This window comes from Saimiri boliviensis, chromosome 10 (genome assembly GCF_048565385.1).
Source record: "Saimiri boliviensis isolate mSaiBol1 chromosome 10, mSaiBol1.pri, whole genome shotgun sequence".
NCBI lineage: Eukaryota > Metazoa > Chordata > Mammalia > Primates > Cebidae > Saimiri > Saimiri boliviensis.
Genome location: NC_133458.1, coordinates 103,987,554 through 104,012,499, shown reverse-complemented (window position 1 = coordinate 104,012,499; position 24,946 = coordinate 103,987,554). Strand labels below are relative to the sequence as shown.

General features: G+C 38.0%; 1 long non-coding RNA gene across 1 annotated transcript; it reads left to right on the top strand.

Moving 5' to 3' along the window:
- LOC104650215 (uncharacterized) lies at positions 1-22,600 on the top strand. Its single transcript, XR_005577289.1, has 3 exons — positions 1-120; positions 20,657-20,728; positions 21,653-22,600. It is a non-coding gene; the product is annotated as an uncharacterized LOC104650215 (long non-coding RNA).
- Positions 22,601-24,946: the final 2,346 nt, after the last annotated feature.

Genomic DNA, 24,946 nt, shown 5'->3' with positions numbered 1-24,946 from the left:
GACTTGACAAAGGAGCTCTTTCAGAAACCAGGGTTAAACAACAAACACAGAACAAATGATTCCTCCAGCACCCCTACTGTAAGGATTTTAATAACTCTATCTCAGAATAAAGACCTGAGGGTAAAGACCACTGTAAGTATTTTGTATTACAGTTACCAGAAATATAACACCTTAATGGTAAATTAGTACTCAAAAATTATGTAAAAATAGTAAAGGATGGTCACTTCTTTTTTTTTTATTTTTTTTTATTTTTTTTTATTTTTTTGAGACAGAGTTTCGCTCTTGTTACCCAGGCTGGAGTGCAATGGCGCGATCTCGGCTCACCGCAACCTCCGCCTCGTGGGCTCAGGCAATTCTACTGTCTCAGCCTCCTGAGTAGCTGGGATTACAGGCATGTGCCACCCATGCCCAGCTAATTTTTTGTATTTTTAGTAGAGACGGGGTTTCACCATGTTGACCAGGATGGTCTCGATCTCTCGACCTCGTGATCCACCCGCCTCGGCCTCCCAAAGTGCTGGGATTACAGGCTTGAGCCACCGCGCCCGGCCTTGGTCACTTCTAATATATTAAAGTTAGAAATCTAGAAATATAAATATAAATACTCACATGAAACCTTTAGCCTGATGCAAAATCTTTTTAAGGTATTTTAAATGTAAAAAATACTTTTATTTATGTGTATTTATATGTTTTATATGTATATGTCATATTTATATGTTTGTGTATATATGTTTGATATATATCTATGTTACATTTTACATTTAAATTACTTTACTCTGTCATTATGTGTATAAATATATTCATATTCAGAAATACACATACAGAAATCTACCTACAATATTTAAACATTTACTAATTAAAGTTTTACAAGCAGTAGAGTTTAGTCATTGTAAATCAATGAAAAAGAATTTTCTTCTACTAAAGGTCATCATTTCCATATAAAAAGGATCAAAATCCTTATTTGTTTCTAAATACAGCTAGGAAAAAAAAAATATTGTTTAATAGCTAAGCATTTTGAAAGTTTGTGATGTTAAGCAGACTTAGAAGCTACATTAGTACATCAGCTTAGGCTATAATGAGCTGACTATGCCTGTCTCCTTTGACTGATGGTAGTCATTTGAACAAACAAACAAACTTAGCCTCAAGGCAGCTGTTGAAGTAGATACAATAACCCTTTAAATTATGTTAAGATAAAACCATATTAAATGTTTCAGACCGTAGATTGTTCACGTAAGATTTCTCTTATTTTGTTTTAACCAGAGTAAAATTACATACTTCAAACCATCATGTTAAGAACATAGTTTTCATTAAATCTTGGTTTTATTTTGAACCAATTAGCAAGCTGGAAAGCAGAAAACAGAGCTGGTGCTTATCATTGAAAAATTAATATATATGAAAATGAATGAATTATGAAACTAATAGTTTAATTGTTAATACAAATAGTTTGTGATTCTATAAGCATATGATGTCAAAATACAAAACAAAATATTCATTCAAAATCTGCATCACATTGTTGGCTGGTAACCCAAAAAGGGCACAATATTTTTCTTAGTAACTTGACATGAGATTCTATTCTAGGAAACTCTGAGATCCTGCCCTTTTAATTACGGGTGCAAGAGAAAGTGCTCCTTCTCCTGTCCCACCTTAATCTAAGTTGAAGCACACATATAAAGCCAGATGATTACTTGGAACATTTCAAACTAAACTGCCTTCATTTCAGGCTCTCTCTCAGGAATACCTCATTTACTACTCCGTATCTCTAAAATCATTTTAGAAATTGTCTTTGGGGCAGTAAGAATAAAAAGGGAATGAAGGCCCATAAGCTGCAGATATTTAACATATAAATATGCTATTTATAAGCAACAAATTTTTGCACTCCAGAATTTTAAGGTAGGTAATGGTTTATGAGGAGTGATATGCATTTAAGCTAAAGGACCCAAATGCTTTGAGGGATATAATACTCCAGAATGTTCTGCTTCAGAGAACACTGTTTCTAAAAATCACTTTCAGGGAAAGGGCCTATTTTGGCTCAGTGTTTAAGTGATTGCATTTCCAGTTCATTCATTTGACATCCACGGGAATTCTCTGTAGAGTCAGAGACTGAAGCAAGCTGCAGTTAGTATCTCAGAAGACACATAAGACGTGTACGTCAATTGGGTCCATTCAAATCTACAAATATGATCAGGAATATTTGGAAATTGTCTATCACACCAAGAAAGATAATAGCTTTCTGAAAGCAAATGGTTTAAATGCTTAGAGTACAACATGGCAGAAATAAAGGCCGTATTTATCTGTGAGAGAGGACACAGTTAATCCACTGAATCTGAATTTGAATTAAAACCACTCTGCAAAGGTATTCCAAATTATTCAGCCAATCGTAAAAGCAAAACTTTTTTTATTTTTCTCTATTTTTGAATAAATTAAAAATGCTTTGAATTTCAGAACACGAATGACTAATGAGCCATGGTAATAATATCATAACGACATTATGGAATAATGGGCAAAATTGCCTCCTTCAAATGTCCTCTACCTTTTATTATTTTTAAATTATTAAATATATCAAAATTACAAAATATTTTATCTAGATGTTTTAAGCTTAAAAAATGATGCTAAAAGTAATGTATCCATTTTAAGAAATGATGTCAGCAGCTCCTTTAAAATCTGCCCTGCGCACCTCACATCACATCACCTCCCTATCCCCACCCTGGGGCAAATGACTGCTAGCCTAGATTCCTCTGAAATACTCCCTTGAATTTCTTTAAAGCATTCCAGAATGAATGATTCTTGAGTGATTCTCTAACCCACATGTTAGATTCTCTAAACACCTATGAGTTATTCTCTAAACAATATGTTGTTCCGATTTGCCTGATTTGACCTTACAATAAAGTAGTCATTTTGTGTATTTTCTTTTCAAGTCAGGATCTTGCTCTGTCACCTAGGCCAGGTTGGAGTGCAGTGGCACAATCAGGACTCCCTGCAGCTTTGACCTCCTGGGCTCAAACAGCCTCCTGAATAGCTAGGACTGCAGATGCATGCTACTACGCCCCGCTAATTTTTGTATTTTTTTTTTTTTTTTTTTTTTTTTTTTGGTAAAGAAGAGATTTTACTATGTTGCCCAAGATAGTCTTGAACTTTTGAACTCAAGCAGTCTGCCCGCCTCAGTCTCCCAAAGTGCTGGGACTACCACGCTCAGCCTTTCTGTGACCTTTTTTTTCTGTTCCCCAACATTAGATTTCTGAGTTTGTCCAGGCTGATGTCTAGCTGTGACTTACCATTTTCCCCTCTGGATTTATTATGTCAATAAGCCAAAATGTATTCATCAGTTGTTAGGCATTTGAACTGTTTCCACTTGAGGCATGACAACCAGTGTTGCCGCAAATATTATTTTATATTTCTACTGGGACACAAATGCAATAAATGCCTTACACTATGTATATAAGGGTAGCATCTTTCATATTCATAAAATTGGCATAAAATTCTAAGCATTTGTGTGCTGAATGTTTGGTAAAAATCACCTATAAAACTGTCTGGACAGGGTATTTGTTTGGGGAAGAATTTTAACTATGTTTTTTTTTATTTTGATAATTATACTGCTTAAATGTAAAGTTGGGGTTCTTGAAAAGCAGATTCGGTTACGTTCCCTGTGGATATGAGGTGTCTGGCCCCTGTTTCTAATGTCCAGCACAGCTGAAATGAGCCCAACAACAACAGTCGCAGTGTTGAGGCCCATTTCCCAGCTCAAGTGTGGAGGATGCATTTCTCACTTGACTTCTCACCCTACTCTGGGGCCCCTGGCTGTCATCACTACTGCATAACAAACCTCTTTCCCAGAACCCACAGAGGGACGAGCTACCTCAATATGGGACTGTGAGCAGTCACAACAATAGCTTGATTTAGCATGTATTATTGATTTCCCGTCTACATTTTGCAGATATTCTCACACTTTAATAAAGTGTAATTTTTTTTGTCATACAGCTTTTTCTAAAAATTTCAATTTCATTTTTTCTGCAGTAATTAGCTAGTCACAATTTGACTTCATTGTTCCTCTGTTAGTGATTTGTTACACACTTATTATTTCTAAAGGCTAACAGAGCCAATGAGCCATTGTTGGAGAAATCTGTAGCTTTTAAATGAGATTTTTTTAAAAAGAGCTTTCTATCAGTTGTTGATTCTTTTTCCTATTTCCTTTTGCAAATATATTTTCTATTTCCTGTCTTCTATTCTGAATACTGAATATATGTTTGCAAGTTAATCATCACCACATTCTTTGGAGATAGAAATTAATACTGTCTTATACAGATATTAAAACTGAGACTCAGAATGATCAAGGAATTGTTCAAAATCACCTCACCAGTAAGTGGAAGGGTCAGAATTTAATTCTGTGGGCAGAAGTTGTGCGCAGGACTTTCCTCTAAGGCAACTATAAGGATATTCTATTTTCAGTGAATCTACGGGTTTTTCTTTGTGGTTGAGCATCACAGAAGGTTTTTGAGTGATCAGTTATAGAATATGCAGTAAGATTCCTTAATACTATTTTTAAATAAACAAAGGTTTTGACTAAAAATGAAAAGATAGACTAGGAATTCAGCATAGCAGAATGTGTAGCAATATAATAAACAGCTAAACAGTATCTGAGACAGTTACTAAATTGGAAGATAGAGTTAAAGAAATTATGTAGAAGGCAACCCCAAAAATAAGGAAATAAACATATAAAAGAGACACAGAAAGCTATAGGGGAGAAAATGAAAAGATCAAGCATACTACTGATCAGAGTTTTAGGAGAAAATAAAGATAGGGGTGGGGTCGGGTCATAGTCTAAGAGGTAACACGTGAGAATTGTTTAGAATTAATGAGCAAAATGAATTCTTAAATTCAGTAAAGCTAAAAAACATTACACCAGGTACACAGAAAGAGTAAACTACAAAACAAGAAAAGTGAAGAAAATAATTTAAAACAGCCAAGAAAACAGAGATTTCCCGTAAAAAAGTGGCGATTAGGCCAATGGGTTTCTCAACATACTAACGAAAGCCAGAGACAGCAGAATAATATTTCCTGAAATCCTGGAGCACGTGGCTTCCAGCTGGGAATGGCTCAAGGAGATATCCTAAATATGTTTTGCACAAGTATATCAGAGGGCATATGTACCGGGGGTTTATTGTAGCCTGGACTTAAGTAAGAGACTATATGATTTAAAATGCATTGAAGGCATGTGGGAGTAGCTATGTATGAAGATAAAAGTAAATGGTTAAATTTGGAAGATGACAAATAGGAAAGATTCAAAGATATTGGCAGGGATTCAAGAAATTTCATGGTTCCTTGTCAGACAATGAGGCTGTGTCACCAGTGGGAGAAAATGAGAGGGAACCTTAAAACAGAGTTTTGAAAGACAGATTCTTAAAGAAACAAAAGACTATTTCAGGGATTATCTAGAAAGAAACATTTTACTTAGAACCTAGGCTATGGAATTACAACGGAACTGAAAGACCCAGTTATTTTGTTAGAGAATGAAGCATTCTTCACCATTACTTTATGATAGGGCTTGGGCATGCCCTAGATTCTTCAAATTTCATCTTTGTCACCTGATTCTTTCATGCCAATGTTATAGTAAAACTAATATGGCTAGAAATTTAGAAGCCAAGAAATAGCAATTCTGTTTATATGTCAGGTGTATGTGTGTGTAAATCTATTCACTTTTTCCATACCACTTCTAAGTACCTAGACCAAACAGCTACTAACTTTTCCAGAAACTACATAGTAGCTTCTTAATTGTTCTCTGTACTTTCAATTTTGCTTTGTGACAATTAATCAATCCTCTACATAGAAAACATAATTATCTTATAATATAACTAAGATCACATCATACCCCAGGTCAGCATGTCTCATAAAATCCAACACATCAGCATCCCAACACCTAAAAGTCCTCTTGGAAAGTGAATCGACCTCCTTCTCCAGCCTGCCCTGGGCTCCTTTTCTCTATCTCACAGCTTCATTCTATTTCAGTGTCTCATGAGGCAAAATGCATGGTACTTGATAGTTCTCTTACTTCTGCTCACAACACTCTCCGTAGCTCTCTATCTGGCTAACTGATGCATCCTTCAAGTCTCATCCTAAATACCCTTTCCTGGAGAGGCTCTCCCTAGCCACCCAATTTAAATTACTTCTTGCTGTTTAACTCTCTTATAGCACCTTGCACATTTTCTTGTGTTAAAGGAATGTTATAATATAGATATTCTACTTTATATCTTTTATATGCATATTAGAGTATTATACTAATTTGTCCTTCTCATGCCATGAATCATTGCTCTCATTCATTTCACTTTCTCATAAGTTATAACCATAGAAAGCATTGTTATTATCTTGAACAAACTGTTGTCTGTTGGCTCAATTGAGAATAAGGAAATAGAAGATTTTATTTTATTTTCACTTATTTCTTCCCTAATCCTTCTCTTTCCTGATGCAGCTCCAAGTTTCTGATCTGTATAATTTTTTTTCTCTCTAAAGAACTATTTTTAAAAAACACTTTCTACAAAGCAGGTCTACTGACAATACAGTCCATCAATTTTTGTTTGTCTATGAGAGTTTTATTTCTCTTTCACTTTTGAAGGGTAATTTTGCATGGTACCGAATTAAAGGCTGGTGGATCATTTTTCCTCCAACACTCTGAATTGCTCACTCTCTTCTTGCTTGCCTGGTTTCTGAGAAGGCAGATGTCATTCTTATAATTACTCCTCTGTAAATAAGATGTTATTCCCTCTGGCTTCAGTCAACATTTTGTCTTTATTTTCGATTGTCCACGTTTTGGATGTTATATGCCTGAATATAAGTGTGGGACTTTTTCCTTCTCTCTTCTGGCCCTTACTTTTCTTTGTGGCATTCATACTGCTTGGTGTTTTCTCTGCTTCCTGAGATTGCGGTTTGGTGTCACATTCATTGGTGAAGTTCTTAGTCATTCTGATTTCAAATATTTCTTCTGTTCCTTTTTCTTTCCTTTCTCCTTCTTGCTTTCCCTATGTTTATACACTATGCATTTGTAACTGTCTCAAATCTCTTAATATTCTATTTTAACATTTTCAGTCTTTTTTTTTTTTTTGCTTTGTTTTTCAATTTTGGAAGTTTTTCTTAACATTTCTTCAACTATGAAGATTCCTTTCTCAGCCACGTCCAGCTCATTAAAAACATTTAAAATTTTTCTGTGATGGTGTTTTTGATTCTAGAATGTGTTTAATTCTTTCCTGGAATGGCCAGCTCACTGCTTACATTGCCCATCTGTCCTTGGATATACTTTTGCTATCAAAGCCTTTATTGAATTCTTATATGAATTCTTTCATATTCCTGATCTTATAATTCCCACATCCCTGCCATATCTGAGTCAGGCTCTGATGCTTGTTCTGTCTTTTCAAATTTATGTTTTGACTTTCAGTATGCCTTGTAATTTTCATTGAAAGTATAACATGAAGTACCTGGTACTGTTTCCTGCACAGATTTCTGCTTTGCTATATTGTCATTCTCATTACCTGTCTGCCTGTTTCTCCACTTTTAGAGGTAGTGGTTTGTCCTGAGTCTTTACTTTTCTGTGGGTCTGAAAAGGGTGGTTGATTTTCCATCCCTGCAGCTTTTCACTTGTTAGGATGACGTAACAACTTCCCAGCTTAATATATGCCAGGCCGAAGGCCAGAATCACATTTCCTTTTAAGTACACAGTTTATACAGTTATTTTTGTGAGTTTGTTTCTGTTCTTTTTAGCGTTCTAGGGGAGACGTTTGAAAAATAATCACCATTCTACTTAGCAACTTGTGTGTAATACTACTCTCAGTTCCAAGTACATCGTAGAAAATCTGTCAGTATTTCAGATTTAAGGAAAAAAATAATAAAGTCCCATATCTATGTAGTCACTGCAGCAAATATGTGCTACTACTTTTGTGATCATCATTCTGCTTAAACATTCTCTATTGAGCTGCAGCTTAAAAAATACTCCTAACTACTAGTTAAAACTAAGAAACTTTTGTTTGTGCTTAAATACACTTTCATCTCCACTGGGTGTTCACATGAGTAACAGTCGCTTTTGAAATTTGCATGCCAAACTACTCTCTCCTAAATGGCGTTGACTTGTAAGAATACCAGGCTGTGTTACAGTCATTGCCTTAAGGTTTACAGTGGATTTGACTCCTGTAAAGATTAATGAGAATCACTTTGCTTTTTCTATGCATAAAGTACTAAAATCTGCTCCACAGGTTATGTTACTTTTGCATTTGTGTGGCTAATATATGTCATTAAACCGTAACGGTAAAGATAACTACTTGGAAATCACGTTTCACCTTTTCCTCCTGTGGATCCCAAATTAAATTGCAAACAATTATTTGCGGTTACACTACTGTAGAGTAATTTTGAACAAAAATATATTAAGAGAGCCCACGCCACTTCTGAAGTTTCAGCTGAGAAGAAGTGACAACTCCTATAAAGGCAATCTTTATAAATCTACCATATCCAATGGTAGGAAAAGTAAATATGATCTTCAATATAATTAGACAAAGAAATTGGCAGATATATTGAACTCTTAAAAGTTCTGCCAGGACCGTATGCTTCAAAACTGCAGAGTAATTTAAAGCATTCCAGTACAGTTTGGATTCCATTTTTGTGGCTGGTCATCAGCAGGCACATTTCCCCCAAATAAAGAAATAATATTTGTAGAACATTAAAATCTCATCTCATCTCTCCTGACTTTCATGTGCTCTATGAGGACTCTATTAGCCCAGGGAGGAAGAAGAGATATTTGAGTGGCCTGGACGTGACATGTAAAAATGGCTCAGCCAACAGCTGGAGAGAAGCCACCACCCTGCAGCTCAGTATTTACTGGGGTGTGGTGAATTAAACCAGATGTACCATCACAGGCAGCTGAAGAAATCCTTCTCAGTGCTATTTGCCAGCCGCGTTCCACAAAGTGGAGACGAAAGCAGTGGCAGTCAGGCGAGCTCCTCGTTCTCATGATCCTTGCCTTCTAATGGGAAGAGACAGAAAGCATATTTGGCTAGTGAGCACTGCTCCAGCTCCTTGGACCGAGGACCACTTTGTACTCTTAAAAACTGAGATCTCGTCAAAACTTTTGTTTGTGTGTGTTATATCCACTGATATTTACTGTAGTCAAAATCAACACTGAGGCATTTTTTAAGATTTTATTTATTTCTAAATAATAGTAAAGTCATGACACATTCATGGGAAAATGTTTTTATGAAAAAATAACCCCATTTAAAAAATAGAAACAATGAAAAGAGTGTTATTGTTTTACATTTGTGCAAATCTTTGTAATATCCACTTTCATAGGAGTTTGCTAGATTCTTGTATCTGTCTGCATTAAATATTGTGATATGTTTTTTTCGATGAAGTATATAAAGAAAATCTACCTTGTAAAAGGTAGGCATATATATATATATATATATATTTATTGTACTTTGGGCTCTGGGGTACATGTGCACATCCTGCATCCTGCAGCATTGTTGCATAGGTACATACATGCCATAGTGGTTTGCTGTCTCCATCCGCCCTGTTGCCTGCATCAGGCTTTCTCACAGTGTTATCCCCCATCCTCCTCATCCCCCATCTGTCCCCTCCCCTCCACCTCTGCCACCTACCTCAGTGAGCGTTGTTCCCTTCCCTGTGCCCGTGTTCTCATTCTTCATCACCCACCTATGAGTGAAAACGTGGTGTTTGGTTTTCTGTTCTTGTGTCAGTTTGCTGACAATTATGGTTTCTGGATTCATCCGTGTCTCTACAAATGACACAAATTCATTGTTTTTTATGGCTGCATAGTATTCCATGGTGTATATGTGCCACATTTTCCAACTGACGTGAGATGGTATCTCAATGTGGTTTTGATTTGCATTTCTCTAATGACCAATGAGGACGAGCATTTTTTTCATATGTTTGTTGGCCACATAAATGTCTTCTTTTGAAAAGTGTCTTTTCATTTTTTGAATGGGTTCATTTGTTCGTTTCCTGTAAATCTGCCTTAGTTCTTTGTAGATTCTGGATATTAGCCCTTTGTGAGATGGGGAGATTGCAAAAATTTTTTCCCATTCTGTTGGCTGAACTTTCACTCTAATGATTGTTTCTTTTGCTGTGAAAAAGTTCTTAAGTTTCATTTGATCTCATTTGTCTATTTTGGCTTTTGTTGCCATTGCTTTTGGTGTTTTAGTCATGAAGTCCTTGCCTATGCCTATGTCCTGAAGGGTTTTGCCTAGGTTTTCTTCTAGGGTTTTTATGACATCAGTTCTTATGTTTAAATCTTTAATCCATCTGGAGTGCATTTATGTATAAGGTATATGGAAGGAGTCCAGTTTCAGCTTCCTGTATATGGCTAGCTAGTTTTCGCAACACCATTTATTAAACAGGGAATCCTTTCCCTATTGCTTGTTTTTATCCGGTTTGTCAAAGATCAGATGGTTGTAGATGTGTGGCATTGTTTCTGAGGCCTCTGTCTTGTTCCATTGGTCTATATCTCTGTTTTGATACCAGTACCATGCTGTTTTAATTACTGCAGCCTTGTAGTATAGTTTGAAATCAGGTAGTGTGATGCCTCCAGCTTTGTTCTTTTTGCTTAGGATTGTCTTGGCTATGTGGGCTCTCTTTTGGTTCCATATGAAGTTTAAAGCAGTTTTTTCCAGTTCTGTGAAGAAGGTTAATGGTAGTTTGATGGGGATGGCATTGAATCTATTAATTGCTCTGGGCAGTATGGCCGTTTTCTCAATATTGATTCTTCCTAACCGTGAGCATAGAATGTTTTTCCATCTCTTTGTGTCCTCTCTTATTTCCTTGATCAGTAATAGCCTTTCAGATATTCTTTGATATTACACTGAAGGGAGGCAGCTTCATAAAGATGAATTCCAATGTGTGATCTGAAGTCATATCAATGAACTTTCCAGACTCCATTATATAAACATCCTTTCATCTTACACTTTGAATGGATATTTTACCCATTCATGATTCTGTAAAATCATGTATTAGTCATTTGAAAAATAATGAATCACAGATTTATGAAAAACTTCCAAATGTTGACACATTTGATTACATTATACAAAATCACATTTGTTAGTATCATCCCAAATGTCATCCAAAAGACTTTAAATCTTGGCAAGCTGACAACAGTAGCAGATACAAAGCTTTAGTTTTATTATTGGCAACAAAATACCATCAGTTTTATAATAGGCTCACTTTATTCATTTTCAGGAAAATAAAAAGTCTTCAGTCATTTATTCAAGTAAAGATAATTCTTTAGGAAAAAGTCTCTAGTACAGCTCACTGATTAATTTCACGAGCACTTTTCCTCAAAAATTGCATCATATTCTGGTATGTTGTGGAAGTGCTTAACACAGAATTCCTATTTCATAGCACGGTACATTAATAATACATGTACCAATAGCTCAAAATACAGTGAAATTAACTTTTTGTACTTCATCAAGAGACATTCTTTTTTTTTTTTTTCTTTGAGACATTGTCTCGCTCTGTCCTCCTGGCTATAGTGCAGTGGTGCAATCTCATCTCACCGCAATCTCCACCTCGTGGGTTCAGGCAATTCTGCTTCGACCTCCTGAGTAGCTCGGATTACAGGCATGTGCCACCATGCCCATCTAATTTTTGTATTTGTAGTAGAGACAGAGTTTTGCCATGCTGGACAGGCTGGTCTTGAACTCCTGACCTCAGGTGATTCTCCTGTCTTGGTCTCTCAGAGTGGTGGGATTACAAGCATAAGTCACCGCCCACGGCCAAGAGACATTCTTAAGTGAAAAGTGGCTTTATGTATTTATTTGTTTGTTTTATTTCAAGTATTGCCAATGAAGAGTTCAATGGCCTGCTAGTACAGCTTGCTGCCACTGCACCAGTGTGTACTGAGCCATCGCAGAGTGCGACGGCTTAGTCTAACTAAAAATTATTTTTGATTTTTGTAAACCTGGTGAAACTGTTGTGAATCCATGGGACACACTTCGGGAACCACTGGAGTAAACAAATAAATTATCAAATAATCACAGACATGATAAGGGCTATAATTATAATAAAATACAATATGATGGCGGACAATTGCTCACTGGAATCCAACTTACTGAAGAGATCCTTCTTCACTTCCCAATCAAAGCTAGTAATATGTCTGCTAAGTAACCTGGATGACTATTTTCTGTCTTGATTAAAACTCTCCATAATTCAAAGTATTTATCACAATAGCACCTGAAAATTCAGTTTTGTGTGTAAAAAATTATAAGCTCCATGAATGCATATTTTGTTCTGTTAAACTTTTATTTTTAATAACTGATTCTGGATCTGACTTAAGTTATATATGTGTCCATGCATGCATGCATTTGTGTGTGTGTGTGTGTGTGTGTAAAGAATGAATAAATGATTGAGACCAAAGAGGGCATAAATTTGAGAGAATGAATTGGGCATGATGAGTTTTGTTTTCCTCATTATGAACATGAAAGGGGTCTAAGCTGTCTACTTGGCAGATGGCTAATGCAAGGTGGAATACATGGGGCTGGCCCTTAGCAGAGAATCTGGGCTGCGAACAGAGATGTGGACATTCTCAGCTTACAGCTGCCAATTAAGACCAATCTCACACAAGTCTTTTTTATTTTTGTTTTTGTTTTGTTTTGTTTTTGAGACAGAGTCTCGTTTTCTCACCAAGCGCCAGGCTAGAATGCAGTGGCACAATCTGGGCTCACTTCAACCTCCACCTCCTGGGTTCAAGCAATTCTCCTGCCTTAGCCTCCCAAGTAGCTGGGACTACAGGCGTGCGCCACCATGCCCAGCTAATTTTTGTATTTTCAGTAGAGACGGGGTTTCACCATGTTGGCCAGGATGGTCTCGATCTCTTGACCTTGTGATCTGCCTGCCTCGGCCTCCCAAAGTGCTGGGATTACATGCCTGAGCCCTCGCGCCCAGCCAAGACTTTCTAGTAGTCTGTAAAGAGGAAATGGGCAGGTAGAAAATACTGAGGCACAGTGACATTTCGAGAGTAAGTGAAAAAACCTAGAGAAGCAATTGAGAAGTGCTTCCCTATACACCTGACCTAACTCAAGGCTATCACTTTCCCTATAGCATAATTATTTTGCTTATATATCTAACTCTGAAGATCAGATTTTAATTATTTTACAGGTTTAACAGATTTTAATATGAGTTTATTTTAATCATCTTTGTATCCCTAGCAACTAGCACATAATACCCATCAACTTCAATCTATTTTTTGAGTTATTATTTCAATGAATGTAAGTTTATCATTTAAATTTTGGGGATTTTTTTCCACCCAGATTTTCTTTCATTCCTGTTAGGAAATAACCAAGATAAGATTGTTGTTGAAATAGGATTACCTCCAATCTTCAGATAAATTAAATGTTCTTTAAACTGTAACTTGCAGTGTTTCCTGAAAAATATCCTTTCTTAGTCCTTGGCTTTTTGAAAAAAAAAAAAAAAAAGAAAAAGAAAAGGATTTTAGTTGGTGAGCAACAGGAGTTGAGGAAGATGAGTTCCCCTTTGGCTGACAAGTCTATGGGATTCTGCCGCTTCCTTTTTTTTAATATCTCTAAAACATTCATTCTCAAAATGCATGGGAATAAGCCATTTAGAAAGTGTCTCAATAACACAACTGTATAGGGCTGTGTATATACATACTTGGTAAAATTTACCTATAATTTTCAGAAATGTTTATTAAATTCCAAAACCCAATTCTCTAAAGATATATGGTCAATATTAATAATTTTTGTTTGATATCAAGAAACACTTTATATCGAAGTTGATAAAGGAGTTACTCTCTGAACTAGGAAAATCAAGTCTAATTTTCAGTGATCTAAAATTTGGAAAAAATAGATCACCATTAGCACTAAGTTTGTGTAAAATACAAAATATCAAATGTATGAATCAGCCTGATAGAGTTAAGACCTCTGCTCCATGGAACTATTAAAATAGAAACAAACATAGGTCAACAAACAAATTATACAATGTAAACTATACACACCCATGCATGCCTGGGTATATACATAAAACAATGTTCCAGAGAAAAATACATGCTTCAAAAAACAGCAAATCATAATATTTAGTTTGCTTTTTCAGTAGCAGATGAAAATATATAGAACTTCAGGAAATGAGAAAGTTAGAAGATTCTTGAAAAGGCCTTGAGCTGCCTTTTAGGGATAAATCATCTCCCAAATGCATGAATACAGAAATACCCTGTGGATTTTCACTGGAAGGCTTCTGACCACACTAGGGAAAGAGGAGATATGAGCTTGTAGGATAGTAGCAGGTACAAAGCTGGTACAGGTTGAAAATCCAAAAACCCCAAATACGAAATCTTACAAAATTCAAGCCTTTTTTTTTTTTTTTTTTTTTTTTTTGAGACGGAGTTTCGCTCTTGTTACCCAGGCTGGAGTGCAATGGCGCGATCTCGGCTCACCGCAACCTCCGCCTCCTGGGTTCAGGCAATTCTCCTGCCTCAGCCTCCGGAGTAGCTGGGATTACAGGCACGCGCCACCATGCTCAGCTAATTTTTTGCACCATTAGTAGAGACGGGGTTTCACCATGTTGACCAGGATGGTCTCGATCTCTTTGACCTCGTGATCCACCCGCCTCGGCCTCCCAAAGTGCTGGGATTACAGGCTTGAGCCACCGCGCCCGGCCAATTCAAACCTTTTTGAGTACTGACAAGACGCTCTCAAAGAAAATACTCATTGAAACAATTCAGATTTTAGATTTTTGGATTCAAAATGCCCAACCAGGAAGTATAATGGAAACATAACAAAATTTTAAAAAATATATGCAAATTTCAAAATACTTCTGGTCTTAAGCATTTTGGATAAAGAACATTCAACCTGTCCTTTAAATTTAATACTGGAAAGTAAAATGTTTCATCTAAATTGCCCATCATTGTATGTTATTTTAAATTTCCCATTTCACTGTGGCCTAAAGTCCCCAAGCCAAGGTTGATAAAAATGCTAAACATTAACTTAAATTACAAAATACATTACAGATACAGTCGACGTTCACATCACGTCTCCATAGAAGCAAAGTGTTAACAGGCACAGGTGGGATGCTGTGTCCTCAAGAGGCTATTGTCTGATGTGAGTTGCTGTATACAAATCCCACAAACATCCAGTACACTCCAGACACATATACTCAGGGCTGTGTCTAGGTGTAGGAGGTCTGAAACTTACACAATTTAGAGAAAACAGCTTAAAACAGGTCGACAGAATTATACCACATCTGAAAATACATCGCCTTTTGAAACCTAGCTTCTGGCTGCGTGCATTTCAGGCCTTGCGACTCCTCTACGCAACATCCATCCAGCCCTGGCCCTTCAGGACACATCCTCACTGCCATGCCATCTTCAGCTCCTGACCTGTCGACAGCAGCTTACCCACTCTTGGTCATTTGGTGTCTTTGTCACCCTTGCCTCAAACTTATGCAGACAATTCTGGACTTCCAGATATTTGGATTTTAGAATTTTTTGTATTGGAACCCACTTTCTATCTTTTGTTGCCAATTTCACACAACTTCCTGGGGACCTGGCGGCCAGATAGAAAGCATCTGACCTCAATTGACTCAGCAGGAATGCCTGCACCTGGCAGGGAAGAGCCTGCAGCCCAATACTGAGCACGTCCTTTGCATGCGTCTTATGAACCACGATGTTTGGGATCTCATCTATTGACTAGTTGTTCCTTGTGAGTATATACAGCTCTCCTTTTCTGAACCTGAGGTCATTACTTCATAGCCATGGCTTTACCTGACTGGCTGTCTCCTGTCACACTACCCCATGCATTGGTCACAGAAATATATTTGTAATAGAAAAAAATCAAAGCCCTGAGTAAGCAATTTCCCCATTGGCTAAATCTTGGGCAAGGCTTTCTCCTGGGACTTATTGCTGGAAAACTGCACCAAACCTTTTCTACTTATGTTTGAAAACATTCTTTTGATTATCATTTTTGCCACTATTATATATATATATATATATATATATATATATATATATATGTGTGTGTGTGTGTGTGTGTGTGTGTGTATGTGTGTGTATATATATATATATATATATGTATTTTATTACACTTTAGGTTCTGGGGTACATGTGCAAAACATGCAGGATTGTTGCATAGGTACATACATGGCAATGTGGTTTGCTGCCTCCATCCCCATCACCTATATCTGGCATTTCTCCCCATGCTATCCCTCCCCAACCTCCCTATGCCCCACTGTCCCTCCCTTATTCCCCACAACAGACCCCAGTGTGTGATGCTCCCCTCCCTGTGTCCATGTGTTCTCATTGTTCAACACCCACCTATGAGTGAGAACATGCGGTGTTTGATTTTCTGCTCTTGTGTCAGTTTGCTGAGAATGATGGTTTCCAGGTTCATCCGTGTCCCTACAAAGGACACAAACATCGTTTTTTATGGTTGCATGTTATTCCATGGTGTATATGTGCCACATTTTCCTTGTCTGGTCTGTCATCGATGGGCATTTGGGTTGGTTCCAGGTCTTTACTATTGTAAACAGTGCCACAGTGAACATACGTGTGCATGTGTCTTTATAATAGAATGATTTATAATCCTTTGGATATATACCCAGTAATGGGATTGCTGGGTCAAATGGAATTTCTATTTTTAGGTCCTTGAGGAATCGCCACACTGTCTTCCACAATGGCTGAACCAGTTTACACTCCCACCAACAGTGTAAAAGTCTTCCTATTTCTCCACACCCTCTCCATCATCTGTTTCTCCAGATGTTTTAATGATCGCCATTCTAACTGGTATGAGATGGTATCTCAATGTGGTTTTGATTTGTATTTCTCTAATGACCAGTGTTGAGCATTTTTTTCATATATTTGTTAGCCTCATAAATGTCTTCTTTTGGAAAGTAGTGACTTTCCTCTGCCCACTTTTGAATGGGTTGTTTTGTTTGTTTTTCTTGTAAATTTGTTTTAGTTCTAAAATCTCTGCTCCAAACCAAAGGAACTCTGTTTTAACAATCTGTTAGTACTGAAAACACACATACATTTTTTTTAAAAAATTTATTTTACTTTAGGTGCATACTATACCTGGCATTTCTCCTCAGGTTATCCCTCCCCACCCTCGGCACCCTCCCCACCCCCCGCTGTCTCTCCCCTAATCCCCCCAACTGCCCGCAGTAGTGCGATGCTCCTCTCCCTGAGTCCATGTGTTCTCATTGTTCTCACGCTTTTAAAATGTCCAAATGTAACTTTGTTGTGAGTCAGGCAATATCAAAAAGTGTATATCTCAATATAATCAAATATGTTCTTTAAAGAATTTTAGAAAAGTTAGTGGAACAAACAAACGAATGCTGCTTTCAATAACATCGTAATGGAAGGTTGAACATTTTTATAGTTTCTTTTTTTCTAAGAGTGATTCCGTCGATAGCATCCGTGTATATCATCTAACTTAATCTTCATCTCAACTCTGGGAGTCAGCGAAGGATAATACAACCTCCAATAGCATCATTCTCTTGATAGTTCGACAATAATATTTTGGAGGTATTATCTGTGCAGTTCAACAGCTTGAGCAAAAGATTTACCTCTTTCGGCAGAGCAGAAATTTAGCCTGACAAAAGTGGGGAGGTGGAGAATTGGTGTCAAAAATGTTTCCCCTTTCCTTTCTCAGTTTAAAGAAAGGGTCACAGAATATGGGTCTGAATGAGAGTCAGTTTTGAATTTCATGTGGAGCCCCAAATACCACAAGCCGTATACCCTTCAATCAAAATGAAAATTATAGCTCTGAGCTGCATTTCTATCAGAGAAAAGCAAATGTTGTGATTTCTGCACTGAAATCAAATTTAACTGGAATGATTCAATAAAATGATGGTGTCATTATGAACGTTGCACTCTTTCTTAAAGTTTGATTAGTCTAGACACCTGAGTTGAAAAATGACTGTTGCCTGATGCTTCAAAGCACACTTGGCAACTTTGATTAAATATTTATGTTAAATGTAGACTACTTAAAATGAAATGTGTTCCAATCAAGACACCAGCAAACAGAACATACGCAACTTGTCAGCATTAGAGCTCTGGTTTCAGGCAGTTTGATTTGAGGTTCAGCCAGCTCCAGAGGCTCAGCTCTCCACCTTCCACTACTTAAATGGGGGTCACGGCAGGTCTGCGTTTCACGTGGTAGCATCCAAGCAACTCAATTCCAGTAATTCCCTGGAACTGTCGAAAAGAATTAAAAGTAAGCAAGGAGCAGCTTGTTGTATTTTCTCTTCCCTCCTTGTGTTACAACCATAAACCCCTATATATGTTCTCTTGTAAACAAAATTTTAGAACACTGTCTAGGGCAACTCTCTTAATCTTTTAAAACATTTTTTAAAGCGTTTGTAATTCTAGTTCTTATTCTTCATTACTTGAGAATTTACATGTGTGTGTTTAATTCAAAACAACCCTATTGCATTTTCTTTTGATGTAGGCTATCCGTAACATATCTGCATTTACGTTCTGAGGCAATGTATTAATTAATATCAGCCTAATCGCTGAAGTCGAGAACTTAGAAGCCATATTTAGCTTTCCTTTGTCATGCCTCCCACACTCTAGCTGATGGAAAGCATCATCAAGCCTACCTGACATGCATTGTATCCGTTATTCTCCTTCCAGCCCTGAACCTGGACTGGCTCCCCATGGCCCTGCATCAGCCTGGACTGTGGTGCCAACTCTAACTCATGCCTCGGCTTGAGTGCTTCTCTGCACTGCCACAATCTAGTCACACATTCCAGAAAGATCTTAAGTAAATCACAGCTGACATTTTGGTTGCTTTGAATCTCAACTCATTAATTCTAAAGGCATTTCTTACATTTTTACTAGTCAACTTTTTTGCTTTTCACATTTGTATCGTATTTGACAGAGACAACTACATAATTTTTATTTTCATTGTATTTACTGAAACAACACATGCTTACTTTACAGAAACCCCAATGACATATATTTTTTATATATATTATTGCATTTTAGGTTTGGAGGTACATGTGAAGAACATGCAAGATTGTTGCATAGGTACACACGTGGCAGTGTGATTTGCTGCCTTCCTTCCCATCACCTATATCTGGCATTTCTCCCCATGCTCTCTCTCCCCAACTCCCACCCACCACTGTCCCTCCCCTATTTCCCCCCAACAGACCCCGGTGTGTGATGCTCCCCTCCCTGTGTCCATACGTTCTCACTGTTCAACACCCGCCTATGAGTGAGAACATGCGGTGTTTGATTTTCCGTTCTTGTGTCAGTTTGCTGAGAATGATGGTTTCCAGCTTCATCCATGTCCCTACAAAGGACACGAACTCATCGTTTTTGATGGCTGCAGAGTATTCCATGGTGTGTATGTGCCACATTTGCCCTGTCCAGTCTATCATTGATGGGCATCATGTCTTTGCTATTGTAAACAGTGCTGCAATGAACATTCGTGTGCATGTGTCCTTATAGTAGAACAATTTATAATCCTTTGGATATATACCCAGTAATGGGATTGCTGGGTCAGATGGCATTTCTATTTCTAGGTACTTGAGGAATCACCACACTGTATTCCACTGTTGGTGGGAGTGTAAATTAGTTCAACCATTGTGGAACACATATTTTTAAAAGTGAAAACTGGGCCGGGCACAGTGGCTCACATGTGAAATACCAGCACTTTGGGAGGCCAAGGCAGGTGAATCGCTTGAGGTCAGGAGTTTGAGCCCAGCCTGGCCAACAGGGGGAAACCCCATCACTATTAAAAATACAAAAAATTAGCTGAGTGTGGTGGCGCGTGCCTGTAATCTCACCTACTTAGGAAGCTGAGGCAGAAGAATCGCTTGAATCCAGAAGGCAGAGGTTGCAGTGAGCTGAGGTTTTGCCATTGCACTCCAGCCTGGGCGACAAGAGTGAAACTCTGTCTCAAAATAATTAATAATAATAATAAAACAATTTTTTGAGTGAAAACTGAATGACGTTTACGCCGTAGTCACTCAAGATTGATCAGTGTTAACAGAGTACTGTCTGTCTCCCAGGGATTAAAATTTATTCAGTGGCTTCCCACTGCTGACAGCCTAAATTACACTCTCCTCAGAATTCTTTTTTTTGACCTTCCCTCTCTTTTTCCTCGCAAAGTGGAGCACAAGCAGGAATGGGAGGATAATACACAACATGTCTGAACTTCCGCCCCGTTTACTGCACCCATTTCTCTCTCAAACTCGAGATTAAACAACACTTCCCCTAGCAAAGTGTTCCTATTGGTTTCTCTTTCAGTGAGCGCATTTTGTTTAAAAGAAAAGCAGATACTCATGCCATCTCAAGTTGGGCAGTAGCAGTTGCTTCCAGGATATACAGGTTATTTGAAAATAAACCTTCAATTATGATAGATTTCATGGAAGCTGCAATTAGCATTGAGACAGCATCCTCATTCTTTCTCCTGGTGTCTCCGTTTTTATCTTACGTCATCTCTGGTGCTCTCTGAAGCCAGGCCCTGTTCAGCAGTTGAACACCCTTTATTTGCTGCTTCCTCATGATGCTGATCTGTACGTAAGTTTGATTGTCTTGACCCTGGCTTCAAGTTACAAAGACTTCTGCCTTTTGCCTTCCTAGTCGTTTACCTGGCTTTCATATTTCCCAATTGAAAATTACTGCAAAAAATACTCTGGGTACAATATAGATTTTTCCCTTTAGGTCACAAGATGTAAATCAAAGGCCCTAGCTGGATTTTCCCAAGGTCAGGTGTGCATTCCTACTTAATCAGAGGTAAGGATGGAGTTGGTCCTCAATGTTAGCCAGTGGAGTGGGGGGAGGTAGATGGTTAATTTCATGCATCAACTTGTCTAGGTTATGGTGTCAAGTTCTTTGGTCAAATGTTAATCCAAATGCTGCTCTGAAAGTATTTTATAGAAGTTACAATCAATTGACTTTAAGTAAAAAAATAAAATAAAATAAAATAAAAAAAGCATCCTTGATAATACAGGTGAGCTTCATTCAGTCAGTCAAAGACCTTAAGATCAAAAACTGAGGTTTCCAAAGAAGAAGGATTTCTGCCTAAAGACCTTACCACAGAAATCCTGCTGAGCTCTCAGATGCCAGCAGATGCCAGCTCTCAGATACCCTACAGATGTGGGACTTGCCAGTCTCACAACCGCATTGGCCAATCTGATGCTTAAAACATCTATCTATCTATCATCTACGTACCTACCTGTTTGTCTATCTATCTGTGTCTATCTGTCGTCTATCTATCTATCTATCCATCTATCTATATGTGCAGATCACATTTATCCTACTATGGCTGTTTCTCTGAAGAGCTCTGCAAAGTAATCCGTATTTCAAGGCAGTGGTGGGTTGGCACGATAAAGCGTTCCTTTGACAGTGTTCTGTTTTGTTACCAGAGTAATGTTAACTGCCATTACAAAATTACCCTGAAGGTCAGGTCCAACGGTGGAGGTAAATGCCTTGCACACATAGGGCCACTGCATGTGTTCCTGGTGAGAAGCCGGCTTCCATGCACTGTGAGGTGCTCAGGCCTCTCTCATCACAGGACTTTGTCTTCACCTAAAGCCTTCGTATCCTTCCATCCAGCTATCGGATGAGGAAAGAGAGTGGATGGGCACCTCTTCCATTAGGCTCACTGGCACAGATGTGACATAACTCCATTCTCTTCATGTTCCATTGATGTAACAGATCACGAGTCCTCACACATTTTCAAGAGTTTGGAAAATGATCTCCCTTGCCAGGTTGCCCGTCTTCAAAGAGAGGTCTATACTGTGGAAGAAAAAGGAAAACTTTCCGTGCACTTACCGTGTTTAATACACTCATCATATACAGTATTTTTGCAGCAGCAACAATAACACTCTTGATTTAGTATATAATGATATATGTCATATATTTAATATATAAAATATTTTTCTTGCTAACCTATATGATTTCAAATGCCTGGAACACCATTGTGTCATTACTTGAGAGTATGTAATTTTTAATATATTAAATTTTTGCCAGATATACTGGCAAAGTTTTAAAAGTTGTGATTTTATTGGAGGCCAGGTGATGTACATAGCAGTTTGTCTGATGACTTGAGCCAAGAGGAAACTGATACATTTTTGAGCTCCAATACGGACATAATGTCATGAAGCAGGAACATGACGCTCCATGTCAGGACACTTCTGCTGACCTTCAAGTAGCATCCCTGCTCTGTGCTGATGACTCAGATGTAAGAATGACCAGGTGCATCGGTTGGAATGCAGAGAACGATGAGCAAAAGAACTGAGTTGTGGGAAGACGTGAAGGATGGACGTGAGGCTCTGAATAGCAGCTGCCAAGTACTGCTGTCGGGAATCCGAGGCGAAGTGATTCAATCCTGACCACAGCCTGTGATTAAACGGGATTTCATTTTTCAATCCTTTTGTTTAACAGTACCTCCTTCATTACGTGTGAACAGCACTCCAGGATAGTAAATCATGAAATGGGAATAAAGCCTGTAATTTTAATTAACATATTTTAAAATGTGTCTAATTTGTATGCGTTTGATCAAATTTTCATTTGCATTGAGCTCTATTTTCTTTCTCATGTAATGTTTGCCATTCCCATTTCTTTCTTTAATGAAATACTAATATTTAATAAAATATATTACATTCTTAATATGACTTTGCAGGAATTTTTCTCCCTCAAACATTTGTGGGATGAAAACCAAACCTCACTGCAGGTGGAATCTCAGCTGACAAGTAAAAAGAAGGATTTTTGTTATTAGCGACATCTTGGTCCCCGTTGCAACGTTTCCTTCCTCTCACCTCCATGTGACCAAAATAAATGATCAGAGCGGCTCATCCTCACTCATGTCGCCCTTGCAGTGCCGCCTCTGTAACTGCTCTGGGCAAGCAGTTACTCACCTGGGGACAGGCTCCCGTAATGGGACATGCAATGCAAAAACTGACATTAAAACGGTATCAGTCGCGGTGGCTCACGCCTGTAATCCCAGCACTTTACGAGGCTGAGAGGGGTGGATTACCTGAGGTCAGGTATTCGAGATCAGCCTGGCCAACATGGTAAAACCCCATCTCTACTAAAAACACAAAATTAGCTGGGCGTGGTTACAGGCGCCGGTAATCCCAGCTACTCAAGAGGCTGAGGCAGGAGAATCACTTGAAGCTGAGAGTTGGAGGTTGCAGTGAGCCGAGATGGCACCTATGCACTTCGGCCTGGGCAACAAGAGCGAAACTCTGTCTCAAGCAAACAAACAAACCAAAAAAACTACATCAGCTACAGAAATGCTTTCTAAATATTCTTTTTTTTTTTTTTTTTTGGTCAGATACAGAACATATGTATCGGCTCATTTCTTTGCAAATAGAGGTTCTAATTTGTCTTGACTCTGTGCTCGATGCCCAGAAAGCCACTCTGTACTGTTCTGTGCACAGACATCAACTCCTCATTCAGTAAGCCAGCTAGGCACGTGAACAGGTAACTCACGAAACAGTGCAGCACACTGCCCCACCAGCAGAACTCTGTGAGCAAGGATCATGTTGAACTTTTATTCCTTGCACTTCATGTGTGCTCAATTAATGCCTTTTTGCTGTAAGTGGTAGTTAATAAATGCACTTGAAATTTCAGTATAGAAAAACTATGATTCTTACGCTTTTAGTCGTGAGCTTCCTCATCAAAACTTCCCTCCCATCTGTGAGTTCTTCCCTTTGATCCCCACCTCCCGGTCATGAAAGGTAAAAGAAACTGATTGCCCCCACTGAAGAGTCTCCCCTCATTTCATCTCACCTAACATTTTCTGCAGTTTACCAAAGGCAACTATTCCTTTTCCCAAAGCGGGATGGGGGAGAGGATGTAAACAGAGATTAAAAAGAAGAAAAATATTTCTGTCATGTTTGGGGGCTGGATTTATGTGAAAACCGAAGTGAATCAGTCGTCACAGGGCTCGGCACACAGTGATTTTTCAAAAAATGTTACCACTCTTAGGGTTTTGTGATATTAAAGATGCCAAAAACAGGTATGCCTCCCTGCTTTTAACCATGCAGTTATTAGCACCTGAGATGTACTTTTGCTTACATTTTACGTGTCAAAAAAGGTGCTTCTCTTTAAAGGAACAATCGAAATGTCACTTCCTTTGATTACTTCCTTGATCCCCGTTATGGAGAAAATTCTTAACTCTTAACTCTTAACTCTTGTTTCCAGGGAAATAATAATGCTGAACCCGCAGCAATGAAAAGTGAGGTGTAAAGTCAGGGTGATTTACAGCACCTGTCTTCTCTATGAGCGTGAACTGCAGTGGGGAGCAGCCTCGCAGAGAGGCAGGCTTGGTCTCCCAGCCGCTGAAACACAAAAAGATTTTGTTTTTCAAACGTCAGAATTTTGCTTTGTTTTTACATTACATGATACCATATGTTCAATGCATAAATTTGAAAATACAAAATTTTAAGCTTCAATTTTTTAATGTCAGATTAATTTTTAATCTCACTGCAATTGTAGGCATATGAATATGTACATGTATTAGGTATGCACATGTATAATACATGTTATACATTAATGTTGATGTATGCATATGCAATTTATATGTACATATACTATATATGAGGTATGTATATATTTGTGTACAATATTTATTGTACATACCTTGTACATGAATAGTACATGTATATGTGCATACCTACTTGTAGGTATACCAACAGCATATTCTCTACATGACTGCATGAGCTTTTAAAAATACTTATGGCATAAATTTGTTTTGTATCTATTTCTTTAATCAGCAATATATTATAAACATTTTCACCAGTTAGTAAATATTACTTTAAGAGATGTATTTCCGTGACTTCACTGTGCGATCTTCTATGTTCAAGATGTACCGAGTATACTGGGTTGGACAGGACAGCAAGGTTTAAAATCGCATTTGCTCGGGTGTCATCGCCATCATCCCTGGATGGGCAGGTGCACTTCGTATTGAAGGTGAAAATGGTGGAAACACAGGTTAAAAAGAGA